At 45.7% G+C, this 16,811-nt stretch overlaps 1 protein-coding gene across 1 annotated transcript in view; it reads left to right on the forward strand.

The window, feature by feature from the left end:
- The first annotated feature begins 326 nt into the window (after positions 1-326).
- EPB41L5 (erythrocyte membrane protein band 4.1 like 5) overlaps positions 327-16,811 on the forward strand; it is a 123,571-nt gene continuing 107,086 nt past the window's right edge. The window contains exon 1 of the mRNA XM_082262111.1: positions 327-413. The gene's annotated coding sequence lies outside the window, so the exon portion shown is untranslated. The remainder of the gene's footprint in view (positions 414-16,811) is intronic.

Consider the following 16,811-nt stretch of genomic DNA (forward strand, 5'->3'; position numbering starts at 1 on the left):
GAATTTGTTTTATTTTAAATAATTATTAAATCCCAACATACAATGTAACATGTCACATGGGATCTCACTGCCTGATCGGCTGAATTCATTATTATTATTATTATTATTTTTATTATTATTATTTTTATTAGGAGAAGGATTTGTTTTCTGTTGGGGAATTATTATACAATGTGAATGTAAACACAGGATGAGATGTGGATGTAAACAATGAATGTGATGAGATGAGGACAGGCAGAGGGCAGGCTGGGATCCTGTGTGTGCACTCAGCCCCTCCCCCCCTCCTCCTGTGGGCCCCCCCACCCTTGGCAGTGTGTGGCCACTTTAAGCTGAGCTGTGCAGCCTTCCATTCCCAGACGCCATTTCCTGGGAGATGAGAGAGGGATCTGAGGCTGGAGGAGGCTGCAGACACTCAGGTGAGAGGTGCACAGGGGCCCAGGGGTGCAGCCCCCCCCCCCCCCCCAATCTCTGTATGAGTTCAGATCTGAGGCTTTGTCTCCAGCTCTCTCTGTGTTACAATGTAGCACTTGTTGCACTCTGTGTGTGTGAGCTGCACCTCTCCAGGATTTCTGGAGTTACAGATTGTGGCATTCCTTGGTCCTTGGCCATACACGGGGCAAGCTGGCCGAGCGCTGTTTTTGGGGGGGACTGTTCCTGTAAGGTCTGAAGGTGGTTGTGTTTGGGGGGGGACCGTCTCTGTAGGTGGCTGTTTTTGGGGGGGACTGTGCCTGTATGGTCTGTAGGTGGCTGTTTTTGGGGGGGACCGTTCCTGTACGGTCTGTAGGTGGCTGTTTTTGGGGGGGACTGTGCCTGTACGGTCTGTAGGTGGCTGTTTTTGAGGGGGACTGTGCCTGTATGGTCTGTAGGTGGCTGTTTTTGGGGGGGACTGTGCCTGTATGGTCTGTAGGTGGCTGTTTTTGGGGGGGACTGTGCCTGTATGGTCTGTAGGTGGCTGTTTTTGGGGGGGACTGTGCCTGTACGGTCTGTAGGTGGCTGTTTTTGAGGGGGACTGTGCCTGTATGGTCTGTAGGTGGCTGTTTTGGGGGAGTCCGTTCCTGTACGGTCTGTAGGTGGCTTGTTTTTGGGGGGGACGTTCCTATACAGTCTGTAGGTGGCTGTTTTGGGGGAGTCCGTTCCTGTACGGTCTGTAGGTGGCTTGTTTTTGGGGGGGACCGTTCCTGTATGGTTTGTAGGTGGCTGTTTTTGGGGGGGACTGTGCCTGTATGGTCTGTAGGTGGCTGTTTTTGGGGGGGACTGTGCCTGTACGGTCTGTAGGTGGCTGTTTTTCGGCGGGATGGGGGGGGGGGGGACTTTCCTGGACGGTCTGTAGGTGGCTGTTTTTCGGGGGGATGGGGGGGACTTTCCTGGACGGTCTGTAAGGTGGCTGTTTTTTTTTGGGGGGGGGGACCGTCAGAGGTAGATAAATTAAATCTGGGACATCAAAACCCATCTCGCCCCGCCGTAATCTGTTGATTGTTTAAGACACATATATGGGGAGATGCCGCGCTGCGCTCTAAATATTTTATTGTTAAATCTAAAGCGATGCGTAAATTATCAGCGCTATAGAAGTACCTGTAATAAATAAAATGTATTTTTTAACTCTCGGTGAGCGATTTTTTTTTTTTTTTTTTTTTTTTTTTTTTTTTTTCGGTTCCATTCCTGTATAAGACAGAAGTATATTTTTAGTCATGTGACTACAATTAGTAAATCTCATTGGACTGAGGATAACTGTCACTTTTTAACCATAAGTATCTTTATCCTGGGATGTAACAACATTTTATGCACTTGTATCAGTTATGCTTTATTGTATCACTAGCTTTATACTGCACCACAGCATATGTTAGACACTATAATAAATGAATGTGTTTATATTATTATTTTTTTGGGCCAGTTGAGTTGTGGCTGCACACTGTGTACTCTGGGTGTATTCAGTGAACATGGGTGGAGTTTGTACTTTCTTTTTTTTTTTTTTTTGTAATTGCTCCATATACTGGTCATGGTCAATGGAAACATTTTGTGTGTCGGGTATCAATGTGACTTTTTGTACTGCGCCACAGCATATGTTAGCACTATATACATTTAAAAGTAATATTATGGTGTGTGTTTTATCCTCACTGTGTACATATATGTTGGCACTATATACATTTTAATAGTTATCCTCCTGGGCTAGTTCAGTTGTGGCTGCACACTGTGTACCCTATGTGTATTCAGTGAACATGGGTGCAGTTTGTACCTTGTAATTGCTCTATATAATGGGCAATGGAGACATTTTATGTGTTGGGTATCATTGTGACTTTGTACTGCACCACAGCATATGCTGGCACCTTATAAATTTTAATAGTTGTTTACCCTCTGGGGCAGTTCAGTTGTGGCTGCACACTGTTTACTCTGTCTGTGTGTACTTGGGTGGAGTTTGTACCTTTTTTTTTTTTTTTTTTTTTTTTTTTTTTTTTTCTTTCTTCCCCAATTGCTGTATATACTGGTCAATGGAAACATTTTATGTGTTGGATATCAGCGTTTTGTACTGCACCACGGGATATGATGGTGCTATATAAATGAATAGTAAAGTTTTGTCTCCTCTGGACAGGCACAGGTGTTGTAAAAGATGAGGTTGATTTAGTAAAACTGGAGAGTGCAAAATCTGGTGCAGCTGTGAATGGTAGCCAATCGGCTTCTAACTTCAGCTTAAGCTTTGACAAAAAAAAAAAAAAAAAAAAGAAGCTGATTGGCTAGAATGGGTCTTCAAACTATGGCCCTCCAGTTGTTCAGGAACTACAATTCCCATCATGCCTAGTCATGTCTGTGAATGTCAGAGTTTTACAATGCCTCATGGGATGTGTAGTTCCGCAACAGCTGGAGGGCCGTAGTTTGAGGATCCCTGCATGCACAGCTGTACCAGATTTTGCACACTGCAGTTTTAGGCCTCTTTCACACGGGCGCACCGCCCGATGGAGTCCGTTCTGCTTAGCGGGGGATTGATTCGCCTATTCCCCGCTGAGCAGGCGAATGATGGCTCCGTCTCCGCTCTGTGTGCAGAGACTGAGCTGTCAGATCCCCTGCTCTTATCTATGGGGGAATCTGATGAGAATGGACCGCCTGTCCGTTCTCATCCGATCCTCCAGACGGATGGAAAATGGGGTTTCCATCCGTCCGGATTTGAGGGACAGGATCGGATAGCAGCGGGTGTCAGCGGACATGTCACCGCTGACATCCGCTGCCCCATAGGGCTTACATGGAGCATCCGATCAGGTCTGCCTGAAAAACGGACAGGCGGATCGGATCAGATCGCCCATGTGAAAGGGGCCTTAGTAAATTGACCCCGTTGGCCCCTTTCACATGGGCTTTCCGATCCGTCTGTCAGTTTTTCAGGCGGACCGGATCGGATGCTCCATGCAGCCCTATGGGGCAGTGGATGTCAGCGGAGACATGTCTGCTGACACCTGCTGCTATCCAATTCGATCTGTCCGGACGGATGGGAAACCCTATTTTCTATCGGTCTGGAGGATCAGGCGGTCCATTTTCATCCAATCTCCCAGCTCCATCTCTGCACAGTGAGCGGAGATGGGAGCTGTCATCCACCTGCGGGGATCAGCGAATCGATCCCCCGCTGAGCAGAATGGACTCCTTCAGGCGCACCGCCAGTGTGAAAGGAGCCTTAAGCCCCATACACACGTACCGATCGTCGGCCGAACAATCGGCCGTCTTTTGTCCAGGGCTGTCGTGTCTGTTGAAAACTGCAAAAGACTGCACACGAATTTTGTCGGCCAACAACAGCCGACTGCAGAAGTGATGTCATGTGATGGTTAACTTTCCTTGTCTTTTTTTTTTCTTTTCTGAGCATGCCCAGTCTTGCAAATCTGCTGTCTGTCGGCCGAAATCTGTAATGACTGCCGAACAATCGGCCGTTCTGGTGTTGGCCAACAAAAATTTTAATGCCTGCACGACAGATTCTGTTCGGCCGAAAATACGCTATCGGAAGCATCATACAAACAAGACTACAATCGGCCGATCAGGTCGTCGGCCGAATATTTACGGCCGACAATCGGTACGTGTGTACGAGGCTTTAATGTCTTCTACAACACCTGAGCCTGTCCAGAGGAGCCGAGCAATATTTTATTATAGCACCATCATATCCAGCGGCGCAGTCAACAAGTTACAAACCACAACAATGATGGATGGAAGTGTGGATTTCATACCTTGTAATTGGTGTATATACTGCTCAATGGAAACCTTCTTATGTCTTCTGTATCTGGTGTCATTGCTTGTAACTTTTTGTACTGCATTACTGGATATGATGGCGCTATATAAATGACTAGTAGGCTCCTTTCCATCCTGGAACCGGCTCTGTGGTTGTGACTGCACACTGTACTCTGGCTCTCTGTATTCAGTATCTTGTCATTACGACAGAACACTATATACCTGTTTCTGTATTTATGCTTTTTGTGTCCGTTATCATTGTTTCTATCACTTTGTACTGCACCACTGGATATGATGGTGCTATGACTTGAGTATGAGCATTATGTGTCACCAAAAATCCCCTCAGTGCTCAAAACTGAGCACTACTAATCTTCATAAATTCCCCTTCCTCACAGTACAAATCCTTGTGCCCAGGTACACATCCACCCAAATCACCCCTCCCAGCACAAATCCTCTACCCCTAAAATTTCCCCTTCAGGTACACATCCTCCCCCCAGATCAATTGCTCTTCATAGGTTTCTTGGCTGTCGCTTAGCAACTCAAAGTTTCATCTCCCTCTTGTTAATACATTTTCTATAGGATTAAGGTCTGGAGACTGGCTAGGCCACTTTGACCTTAATGTGCTTCTTCTTGAGCCACTCCTTTGTTGGCCTTGGTGGTATGTTTTGGGTCATTGTCATGCTTGAAGACACATCCAAGACCATTCTTCAGTGTTCTGGCTGAGGGCAGAAGGTTCTCATCAAAGATTTTACAATGCATTGCCCTGTCGATTGGCCCCTCAATGCGGAAAAGTCCGCCTGTACCTTTTTAGCAGAGAAATGGCCCCAACGCATCATGTTTCCACCTGCGTGCTTGACTGTAGGGATGGTGTTCTTAGGGTCATAGTCTGCATTTTTCTTCCTCCAACACCTAGTCTCCCCACCTCAAGAAAGCACATGTACAGTCATGCCAGTGAACATCTAAATGGATGGGGAGAAAGTTCTGTGCTTAGATAAGACCAAAATTGGCTCTTTGGCATTCACTCCACTCTCCGTGTTTGGAGAAAGAAGAAAAATGCTGACTATGACCTTATGGCACTTTTCCACTGCAAGTACCGGCTCGGCTCTACTCGGCCCTGCTTGGCCCGGTTTGCTTTTCCACTGCGGTACCGCATGGTATAGTGTCGGAACGGTTCGGTACGGTACGGTATAGGTTTGCTTTTCCACTAAAGTAGTACTAAAGTTAAGTGGGTGGGATAACAACGGGGTGGGTGTGATTCTCTGACCAATCAGTGGCTAGTAGTGACTGCATGCAAAGGATTGTGGGATATGGTCAGAGATGTATAGTAACGAAGTAGAACTACTTAAGTACTGTACTTAAGTACCGAAATGCGGTATCTGTACTTTCCTAGAGTAGAATTTTTTTCTCCTACTTCTACTTTTACTTCACTACATTTTTTCGATGATTTTGATACTTCTACTCAAGTATTTTTTTTTTTGTGCTGCATAGTTACTCGTTACTTTTAAAAAAATTACCACTGCCAGAACAGTAGATGGCAGGTTGCATAAAGCTCAAAAAAATGTGTATAATGTCATTTGTAAATCAGCGCATACGAAAATAAAGGCTGTGTATAATAAAAGCTGCTATACCAAATCTTTCCAATAAAAAGAAAATATGAAACAAACAAATAAATGATGCTACAGCGCTTAAAGTGCATCAAGAAACTACTAACAAACACAGGTTAATCATTTGAATAAATCATTTGAAATAATAAAAACAATATGATGTTCATACTTTTGACTTCTTTCTTTAATAACTACATAACACAGTACTTGTACTTCTACTTTCAGTACTTGAGTAGAAATTTTTTTTCAAAACTACTGGTACTTTTTACTTTTAGTACTTAAGTAGCAAATTTTTTGAAAAAACTACTTGCAATACTTAAGTAAAAAAAATGTTGAATACTTTAGTACTTCTACTTAAGTAACTTTTTCTGCGAGCACTTCCACTTCTACTCAAGTAATTTTTTGATCGAGCACTTGTACTTTTACTCAAGTAGAAATTTCGAGTACTTTATACAAGTCTGGATATGGTACCAGTTTGGTACCTGTTGGAACCACAATCAAGTAGGTACTGTTTTTTCAGAGCCGTACCGTACCGTACCGTTCGGTTCCATGCAGTGGAAAAGCAAACCTATACCGTACCGAACCGTTCCGACCCTATACCATGCGGTACCGCAGTGGAAAAGCACAAAAGCGTGCCGAACCGGTACGGTTCCATGCAGTGGAAAAGCGCCATTAAAGTGGAGTTCCACCCTTAAAAGACACTTTGCCCCATCTGTTTGCTCTGTGTCACCTGAAAAATAAATGGATAATCACAATTTTTTTTTTTTCTTTACTTACCTTGTTTTAGAAGAAAATATACTCGCCTTACTTCCTCTTCCTCTCTCTGCGGCTGAACGCCATCGCTCCCAGGAATCAATGCACCTGCACCGTCCCCGCTCGTCATGTCCGGTGCAGGCGCGTCATTCCCTGCTAAACAGCTTCTGGGCATGCCCAGAAGCTGTGCAGGAATGATGTGCCTGCACCGGACATGACGAGTGGGGACGGTGCAGGGCATTCTGGGACGAAGAGGACGCGCTGGCTTCAGCTGCCCACACCTGAGATGGCGGCGCTGGACAAGACATTTTCAAGGTAAGTATTTCTTCTAAAAGGTAAGTGTGACCCGGGACAGATCAGAGGCTATCCATTGTGGAAAGCACTAGCTCTGACTGTCCCGGGGGTATTTACCCCGAGGGTGGAACTCCGCTTTAAGAACACCATCCCTACAGTCAAGCACAGAGGTGGAAACATGATGCTTTGGGGTTGTTTCTCTGCTAAAGGTACAGATTGACTTTGCCAAATTGATGGGCCAATAGACGGGGCCAAGTATTGTAAAATCTTGGATGAGAACCTTCTTCACTCAGCCAGAATACGAAAGATGGGTCTTCAATCATGACAATAACCCAAAACGTACTGCCAAGCAACAAAGGAGTGGATCAAGAAGAAGCACATTAAGGTCATGGAGTGGCCTAGCCAGGATCCAGACCTTCATCCTATAGAAAATTTATGGAGGGAACTAAAACTTCGAGTTGCCAAGAAACCTTAAGGATTTAGAGAAGATCTGTAAAGAAGAGTGGACCAAAATCCCTCCTGAGATGTGTGCAAACCTGGTCACCAACTACAAGAAACGTCTGACCTCTGTGCTTCCAACAAGGATTCCTCCACCAACTACTAAGTCATGTTTTTTGCTTGAGGATCAAATACTTATTTTAGGTTTTATTTTCCCCTGGGTGGTTGTGTGGAATGTGTACACATCCATTGTGTGATGTGACATGACACTGTGACACTTGTCACCTCCATGCAGTCCAATTGTATCCCCCCACAGATGTTGTGTGTACACGCCGATTGTGTTCTCAGGCCTCTCTTTGTTTGCTGTGTACATTTTATTACCTCTAACTTTACACAAGGATAAGGATCGTTATTTACAGCCCTGGGATCTCATTGGACAGCTGATAATTACTGTCACCTCTTTGAAAATAAGAATCCTTATCCTGGTGTTTCTTGAATTGGTCTTTTATTGTGGTCTCAGGCTCCTCCTGCAGAAAGTTTTGCTCTTTTGCTGGTTCATTTCCTAAAAACTTTTGTTTACTTCAAGTTCAACTTTACTGCAGATTTTTACCTCGTACTACTCTGGAAATATCGATCTAGGCTGTCGTCTCTGCTACAAAAAAAGTGCATGCACCTTTTTAACCACTTTAGCCCCGGAGGATTTTCCTGCTTTCGTCCAGGCCACTTTTTGCGATTCGGCACTGTGTGACTTTAACTGACAATTGCGCGGTCATGCAATGCTGTACCCAAACGAAATTTGCGTCCTTTTTTTCCCACAAACAGAGCTTCCTTTTGGTGGTATTTGATCACCTGCGCGATTTTCATTTTTTGCGATATTAATAAAAAAAATGCGACCATTTTTGAAAAAATATTTTTCTACTTTGACAGTTAAAAAATATCCAATATATTCAATGTTTGTCATATATTTAGGCCAAAATGTATTTAGCTACATGTCTTTGACCAACAAAAATTCTCAATGAGCGTATTTTTAACTGCTTTAAGACCGGAAGATTTTACCCCATTCCTCACCAGGTCATATTTTGTGATTCGGCACTGCGTTACTTTAATGGACAATTGCGCGGTCGTGCGACGCTGTACCCAAATTAAAGGTATTTGATCACCTGTGCGATTTTATTTCTTTTTTTTTTTTTTTTTTTTACTTTTTGCGCTCTAAACAAAAAAAGAGCGACAATTTTGAAAAAATAACCATATTTTTCACTTTTTATATATATATATATATATATATATATATATATATATATATATATATATATAATATTCCCCAAAAAAATGTAAAAACATTTTAGGGCAATTTGTTTTCTGCTACATATGTTTGGTAAAAAAATTTTTGGGGTTTTTTTTAGCTAGTAATGGCAGCGATCTGTGTTTTTTTTTTTTTTTTTTTTTTTTTTTTTTTTTTGCGGGACTGCGACGGACAAATCGGATCCCTAACTGACATTTTTGACAATTTTTTGGGGGTACCAGTGACATTACTACAGTAATCGGTGCTATAAATATGCACTGTTACTGCAAAAATGACACTGGCAGGGAAGGGGTTAACTTTTATTGGCGATCAAGGGGTTAATGTATGCCTGGTGCTTACTGACGTGTGTGGGGGAAGGGGATTGTGTGACACAGATCGCAGGTTCAGCTATGCTGAATCCTGTAATCTGTCCCTGCCTGTCACTTAGGAGATCCGCCCCCTTTGTTTACACAAGCGGGCGGATCATCTCCTCACTCGATCGCCGACGATCAGAAGAGCGGCGGTGATCACCGCCTCTCCTCCCCTGGCCCGACTCCCGCTGTGTCTAAATACAGCGGGAGCGAGCCGGCGGCGCGGGAGCGAGCCGGCGGCGCGGGAGCGAGCCGGCGGCGCGTGCGCCGCCCACAAGGGGAGGAGTCCAGCGACGCAGACCTACGCCGCTGGATGATAACGAACCACTTTGCCGCAGTACGCTCAATGTGAGCGGTTGGCAAGTGGTTAAAAATGCGGCCATAGCGATATTGCAAGGTCTTTTCGTCCATGCAATTTCCCTGCAGCTCCCGCACATGCACTGCAATTTTACATACATGGGGGTGCTATTCAGAATGAATGCCATCCCTGCATTTACGCAGAGTAGTGTGGGGGAGGTTGTAGGTGTGGAAATCGCAGCGATACCCGCAGCCGCACGCAGTGTGAACCTAGGGTTAAGCCCCTATGCACACAGGGCGTTTTTACAGCTGCTTTTACCAGCGTCCGACTTTTTATGCTGCCTTTTGATACAGTTGACCACCCTCTCTCCTCCTCCAAAAAACTCAATTTGCTTGGTCTCCGTGGCTGCGCTCTCCGTTGGTTCGAATATTGCCTATCTCCCCGCACCTTCAGTGTCGCAACTCCACTTCCTGCTCTTCAACTCCTCTTACCGTTGTCGGTCCCCCAAGGTTCTCTCCTTGGAACCTCTATTTTCGATCTACACCTCCTGCCTGGGTCAGATGATAGCTTTCCATGGCTTCCACCACCATTTCTATGCTGATGACACCCAAATCTATCTCTCTACCCCTCAGCTCACCCCGTCGGTCTCCTCCTGCATCACTGATCTACTAACAGACATATCAGCCTGGATATCACACCACTTTGTCAAACTCGCTCTATCTAAAACTGAGCTCGTAATATTTCCTCCCCCACGTGCCCCTTCCCATTTAATTTTCTGTCAGGATCAATGGCACAACTATCAGTCCTTCCACACATGCCAGGGTGCTAGGGGTAACCCTGGACTCTGCACTGTCCTTTCAGGCCCACATCCAATCCCTGTCCAAATCATGCCGCCTTAACCTCCAACCTCTCTAGAATACGCCCCTTTTTAACATAGATAGATGATAAAATTTTTTAGTGAGTTTAACCACTCAACGACCAGCCACGTAGATCTACGTCGGCTGACTTTGAGTGGTTATACCGGGATGATGCCTCTAGCTAGAGGCATCATCCCGGTACCGTTGTTTGAAGCCGACGGTCGGCTTTCCGTCGGTAACGATCGATGCGGCTCGGGAGCCGCTCGATCGTTACCCGGGGGGGCGGGAGGGGACGTCCCCCCCCCCCCCCCTCCCACCGCCTTCCGCGGCTTTGCTCGGGGCTCCCGTCCCACCGGGAGCCCCGAGCACCCAGCCGGCGCGTCCGCCGGCTGAATGGAGTCCCAATGAATGCCGGAAACGGCATCGATCGGGTCTCCGATGACGTAACCCGGAGGCGGCGTCCATGACGTCACATCCGGGTTACTGTGCTGCAAAAGGCGGCAGATTTGAAAAACGGCTGTATGCAAAAATGCCGTTTTCAGCGTTTTGCATACAGGGAAGTGTAGTGGAGGGGTTTGGGGTCTTTTAGACCCTCGATCCCTCCTGTCACTACATATTGGTGTCACAAGGGATGTTTACATTGCTTGTGACAGCAATAAAAGTGATCAGATTTTTTTTTTTTTTAAAAAACTGTAACAAAGTTAAAAAAAAAAGAAAAAATAAATAGGAAAAAAAAAAAAAAAAAAAATTTAGCCGCCCCCGTCACCGTTAGCTCGCGCACAAAAAAAACGTATACGCAAGTCGAGCCGCAAATGAAATCGCTGTTCAAACCACACATGTGAGGTATCGCCGCAATCGCCAGAGCGTGAGCAATAATTTAAAAAAAAGAGCTACACTCTAACTCTAAACTGGTAACCGTTAAGTAAATTTAAATCGTCGCAGATTGAGATCTCTATTGACCGTAGTTTGTCGCCATCCCACGGGGGGGGGGGCGCAATTTTAAACCGTAACATGTTTGGTAGCTATTTACTCGGCGTGACATCATCTTTCACAATATACAAAAAAAATGGGCTAACTTTACTGTTTAGTATTTTTTAAATGCAGTGAAATGTGATTTTTCAAATTTTTTCCAAAAAAATGGCGTTTTAAAGACCGCTGCGCAAATACCGCGTGACAAAAATTTTTGCAATGACCGACATTTTATTCTCCAGAGTCTTTGCTAAAAAAATATATATAATGTTTGGGGGTTCTAAGTAGTTTTCTAGGAAAAAATACTGGTTTTAACTTGTGAACAAAAAGTGTCCGAAATAGGGCTGGGGGTAAAGTGGTTAAAGCAGGGGGGAAAAAATGCGCATTCAAGCGCTGCCATAGATGTGAACCTGGGTTGAGCAGGTAATACATTTCCTGAGTGCTTTGATTGGATAAGGAAATTTGTAGCTGCAGAAACTTGGAATTCCGCCTTCTCAGCTGTGCGCTCGTTCTTTGCTCCAGATTCGGGTCAGTAGAAATATTTGGGTGTGTTCGGTGGATGGGGTGGGGCGCTATTGAAGTGTTCTTGTTGTACGTCCAGCAATGCTTCTCATCCGGCGGGAATTGTCGCAGTACTCGCTATACAGTCCGCTGTTCAGGTGGAACCTGAGAGAAGACATGGGGTTACTTTTGTAACGTTTTGAGATAAAAAAAAAAAAAAATGAATCTCTAAACTCAGTGATACCCTTTGTTGTCATTTTTTTTCTGTTTTTTATTGGAATAATCACCGGTGATCCTGCCATGAAGGTCCGTTTAGGCTTTTCCTGTTATATGGTGACAACAATCTGTCTCCCAATTGTGCTCCTCTGTTGTCAACCTGTCACATGCATTTCCTTTTTTTGGAGGTTACAATTGGCCATTTTAACACTCCTTATGCAGGCCTGGTCCACTGTTGTCCCCAGCAAGAAACCCGCCCTGATAAATGCCATGCAGAAATCACTGGAGTGCATGTAGACCAGAAGTGGCTGCAAAGAAGCTGCAGGAGATGCAGATGCAAAGGACCATCACATCAACTCTGAGCTGGTCCCATCTAGACCCTGCCTCCGAATATGTGGGGACTGCCCATCACACCCACTTATCAGTTAATCCCACCCAAACCCCACCTCTATGTGGAAACAGTCCGCCATGACCACTTTATGGGTTGCTTCAGCCTAGACCCTGCCTCTAAATATTTGGGGACCACCCATCACAACCACTCCATGGGTTGTACCGCCTAGACCCTGCCTCTAAATATTTGGGGACCACCCATCACAACCACTCCATGGGTTGTACCGCCTAGACCCTGCCTCTAAATATTTGGGGACCACCCATCACAACCACTCCATGGGTTGTACCGCCTAGACCCTGCCTCTAAATATTTGGGGACCACCCATCACAACCACTTCATGGGTTGTACCGCCTAGACCCTGCCTCTAAATATTTGGGGACCACCCATCACAACCACTCCATGGGTTGTACCGCCTAGACCCTGCCTCTAAATATTTGGGGACCACCCATCACAACCACTCCATGGGTTGTACCGCCAAGGCCCGGCCTCTAAATAAATGGAAACAAAACCATCACACCCTCTTTATGAAATTGGTCCAACTCTGACCCCACCTCATTAATAAACTGGGACCACCCATCTCCCCTATTTTATGGGCTAGTGTCACCTAAAACCTACTTATTTATTATGCAAGGACCACCCATCACACCAAATTTATGGGCTGATCCCACTTACACTTATTTAGAGGCAGGGTCTAAGTGGGATCAGCCCATAAATGTGGTGTGATGGGTGGTCCTTGCATGTTGAAAAGGATGAGTTTGGGTGGGATGAGCCCATAAAATATGGGAGATGGGTGGTCTCAACCTATTTAGAGGTGGGGTCAGTGTCAGACCAACCCATCAAAGAGGATGTGATGGGCAGTCCCCACAAATTTAGAGGCGGGGTCTAGGCTGAACCAACCCATAAAATTGGCATGGTAGGTGGTTCTCACATATTTAGAGGTGGGATTAGGTGATGTGAGGACTGCCCATCACATACACTTATTTAGAGGCAGGGTCTATGTGAGGGGCAGTCCTCACATCACCTAATCCCACCTCTAAATATGTGGGAACCACCCACCATGCCAATCTTTATGGGTTATTTCAGCCTAGACCCTGCCTTTAAATTTGTAGGGACTGCCCCTCACACCCTCCTTTATGGGTTGGTCTAACACTGACCCCACCTCTAAATAGAGACCACCCATCTCCCATATTTTATGGGCTCATCCCAACCAAACTCATCCTTTTCAACATGTAAGGACCACCCATCACGCAAATTTTATGGGCAGGTCCCACCCAGACCCTGCCTCTAAGTAGGTGTGGTGGGCAGTTCTCGCATATCAGTCCCACCCATACCCCACCTCTAAATATTCAGGTACAGCCCACCAAGCCAAGTTTATGGTTTGGTTCAGCCTGAACCCAGCTTCTGAACATGTGAGGACCATTCATCACAACAACTTTAATGTGTTGCTCCCAGCTAGGCCCTGCCTCTAAATATGTGGGGACCAACCGCCATGCCAACTTTATGGGTCGGTCCCACCCAAACCCCATCTTTTTTATTTGTAATGACTGCCCATCACTCCCACTGTATGGTTGGTCCCATCCAGAACTTGCCTCTAAATGTGGCACCACCGACCCCCTGCCCTTAACCCCCCCCCCCCCCCATTCCTTTTTAAGTTCCTGTACATGTGATCCAGGGACATGGCCCGGGACAGAGGGCCAAGACGCAGGACTGGTTGGCATCTATGCATGTAGGCAGGAAGTGGCTTCAAACTGGGTGCAGGAGATGTGCAACAGCATGGAGATGCAAAAAAATAAAGTGAAACAAGTATTACATTGTATCTTTCATTGGGATGTTGAGTTTTTTGTCCATTCTATTCCTGATTTCCGAGGTTGGAAACAATTTTATCTCCCACATGTTCTGGAGAATTTCTGTTGAACTGGAAAATACCAAGAAATATTCATGTAACTTTGGCTGTATAATCGCACCTTGATAAAGGAGTTCCAGAGAACTGGATTCGTACGGGATGTACCCTATGACACAATATTAATGTTTATACCATTCCTCTACTTCACGCCATACATAAATCTGGGCACGGTGAGGCTGGACTTCTCAGTCGCTCTGACCATGTTAAAGTGGTTGTAAACCCATCCATGTACCCAGTGAAGTGACTGTCCTCAGGTGACGCACAGATACTAATCCTCTTACATAAGTAGTACTGGTTTATCTGCAGTCTTCTCTCCTCTACATTCATTCAAAGTGTAGAATTTTTACAAAGCTTGTCTGAGCTTTCATAAAGTGGGGAGCTTAACCAATTTACCGCTGCTCACTAGAGCTCTACTGCGGCAAAGTGGCTCGATAACGTCTGGCAACGTAGACCTACGCCGCCAGACATTCCCCTCTCTCGGCGGCGCGCTCCCGCTGTATTCAGTCACAGCGGGAGTCGGGCCAGGGGAGGAGCTGCGGCGATCGCCACTGCTCTTCCCCGATCTTCGGGGAATCGAGTGTGGACATCCGCCTGCTTGTGTAAACAGAGCGGGCGGATCTTCTAAGTGACAGGGAGTGACAGATTGCAGGATTCAGCATAGCTGAACATGCGATCTGTCCCTGTGTCACTCAGTCCCCTCACCCCACACACGTTAGTAAGCACCAGGCATACATTAGCCCCTCCCGCTCCAATAAAATTAACCCGTTCCCTGCCAGTGTCATTTTTACAGTAACAGTGCATATATATAGCACTGAATACTGTAGTAATGTCACTGGTACCCCCAAAAGTGTCAAAAGTCAATCAAGGGTCCGATCTGTCCGCTGCAATGTAGCAGTCCAGCAAAAAAAATCGCAGATCGCCGCCATTACTCGTTAAAAAAAAAAACACCAAAAACGACAAATCTTTCCCTTAGTTAGTAAACGCAATAACTTTTGCGCAAACCAATCAAAATACGCTTATTGCGTTATTTTTTGAAAAAAAAAAAAAAAATGTAGCAGAAAACAAATTGGCCTAAAATGATAAAAAAAAATGGATTTTTACATTTTTTTTTTTTGGGGGGGAAATTTCATATTAAAAAAAAAAAAAAAAAATATGAAAAATATTATTTTTTCAAAATTGTCGCTTTTTTTTGTTTATAGTGCAAAAAGTAAAAATCGCACAGGTGATCAAATACCACCAAAAGAAAGCTCTGTTTGTGGGGAAAAAGATTACGTAAAGTTCGTTTGGGTACAGCTTTGCTTGACCGCGCTATTGTCAGTTAAAGTCGCACAGCGCCGAATCGCAAAAAGTGGCCTGGACGTAAGAAAGCAAAATCCTCCGGTGGTAAAGTGGTTAAATTACTCTGCAGAGCTGATTGGAGGGAATAGACACACCCCTCTGGGAACAGAGCTGAGGCTGTCAAGCACAGGCTGTGTGCTAGAGCTCCCTCCCCTGTCACTTTTTTTTTCTCCACTTGGTGTCAGATAAACTTGTCATAAGTGATTCATGCAGAGGAAAGAGGCAACACACAGAAATGACACTTAATGCTCTGGACTGAGACAAGTACACACACTAGAGGGAAATGCTTTGTTCAGATTTCATGCCAAAGGGTTACAACTACTTTAAAGAGAAAGCAAACAGTTTTTGTGTGTGGTGTTGTTTTTTTTTTTTTTTTTTTTTTTTCCTCCTGCAAGTCCTAATGTGCTAGTATGCATCACTCCTACTGAGACGGATGGTGTCCTGGGGTATTTTCTCCCATATCTGGACCAGGCAATCACTGAGCTCCTGAACAGAGTGAGGTGCAACCAGGGGGTGTCGGATGGACCGAAACCTAATGTTCCAGAGGTTTTCTATTGGATTTAGATCAGGTGAGCGTGGGGGCCATTAAATGGTATCAATTCCTTCATTTTCCAGGAACTGGCTGCATACTCTCATCACATGAGGCCAGGCGTTGTTTTGCACCAGGAGGAACCCAGGACCCACTGCACCAGCGTAGGGTCTGACAATGGGTCCGAGGATTTCATCCCGATACCTAATGGCAGTCAGGGTGCCATTGTCTAGCCTGTAGAGGTCTGTACATTCCTCCATGGATTTGCCTCCCCAGACCATCACTGACCACCACCAAACCGGTCATGCTGAACGATGTTACAGGCAGCATAACGCTCTCCACGGCTTCTCCAGACTCTTCCATGTCTGTCACATATGCTCAGGGTGAATCTGCTCTCATCTGTGAAAAGCACAGGGTGCCAGTGGCAGACCTGCCAATTCTGGTGTTCAATGACAAATGCCAAATCAAGCTCCACGGTGCCGGGCAGTGAGCACAGGGCCCACTAGAGGACATCGGGCTATCAGGCCACCCTCATAAAGTCTGTTTGGTCAGAGACATTCACACCAGTGGTCTGCTGGGGGTCATTTTGTAGGGCTCTGGCGGTGCTCATCCTGGTCCTCCTTGCACAAAGGAGCAGATACCGGTCCTGTTGATGGGTTAAGGACCTTCTACAGCCCTGTCCATCTCTCCTAGAGTAACTGCCTGTCTCCAGGAATCTCCTCCATGCTCCTGAGACTGTGCTGGGGGACACAGAACCTTCTGGCAATGGCACGTATTGATGGGCCATCCTGGAGGAGTTGGACTGCCTCTGCAAACTCTATAGGGTCCAGGTATGGCCTCATACTACCAGCATACTTGCCAACTGTCCCTTTT

The sequence above is a fragment of the Pelophylax lessonae genome, assembly GCF_965119305.1.
Source record: "Pelophylax lessonae genome assembly, chromosome: 6".
NCBI lineage: Eukaryota > Metazoa > Chordata > Amphibia > Anura > Ranidae > Pelophylax > Pelophylax lessonae.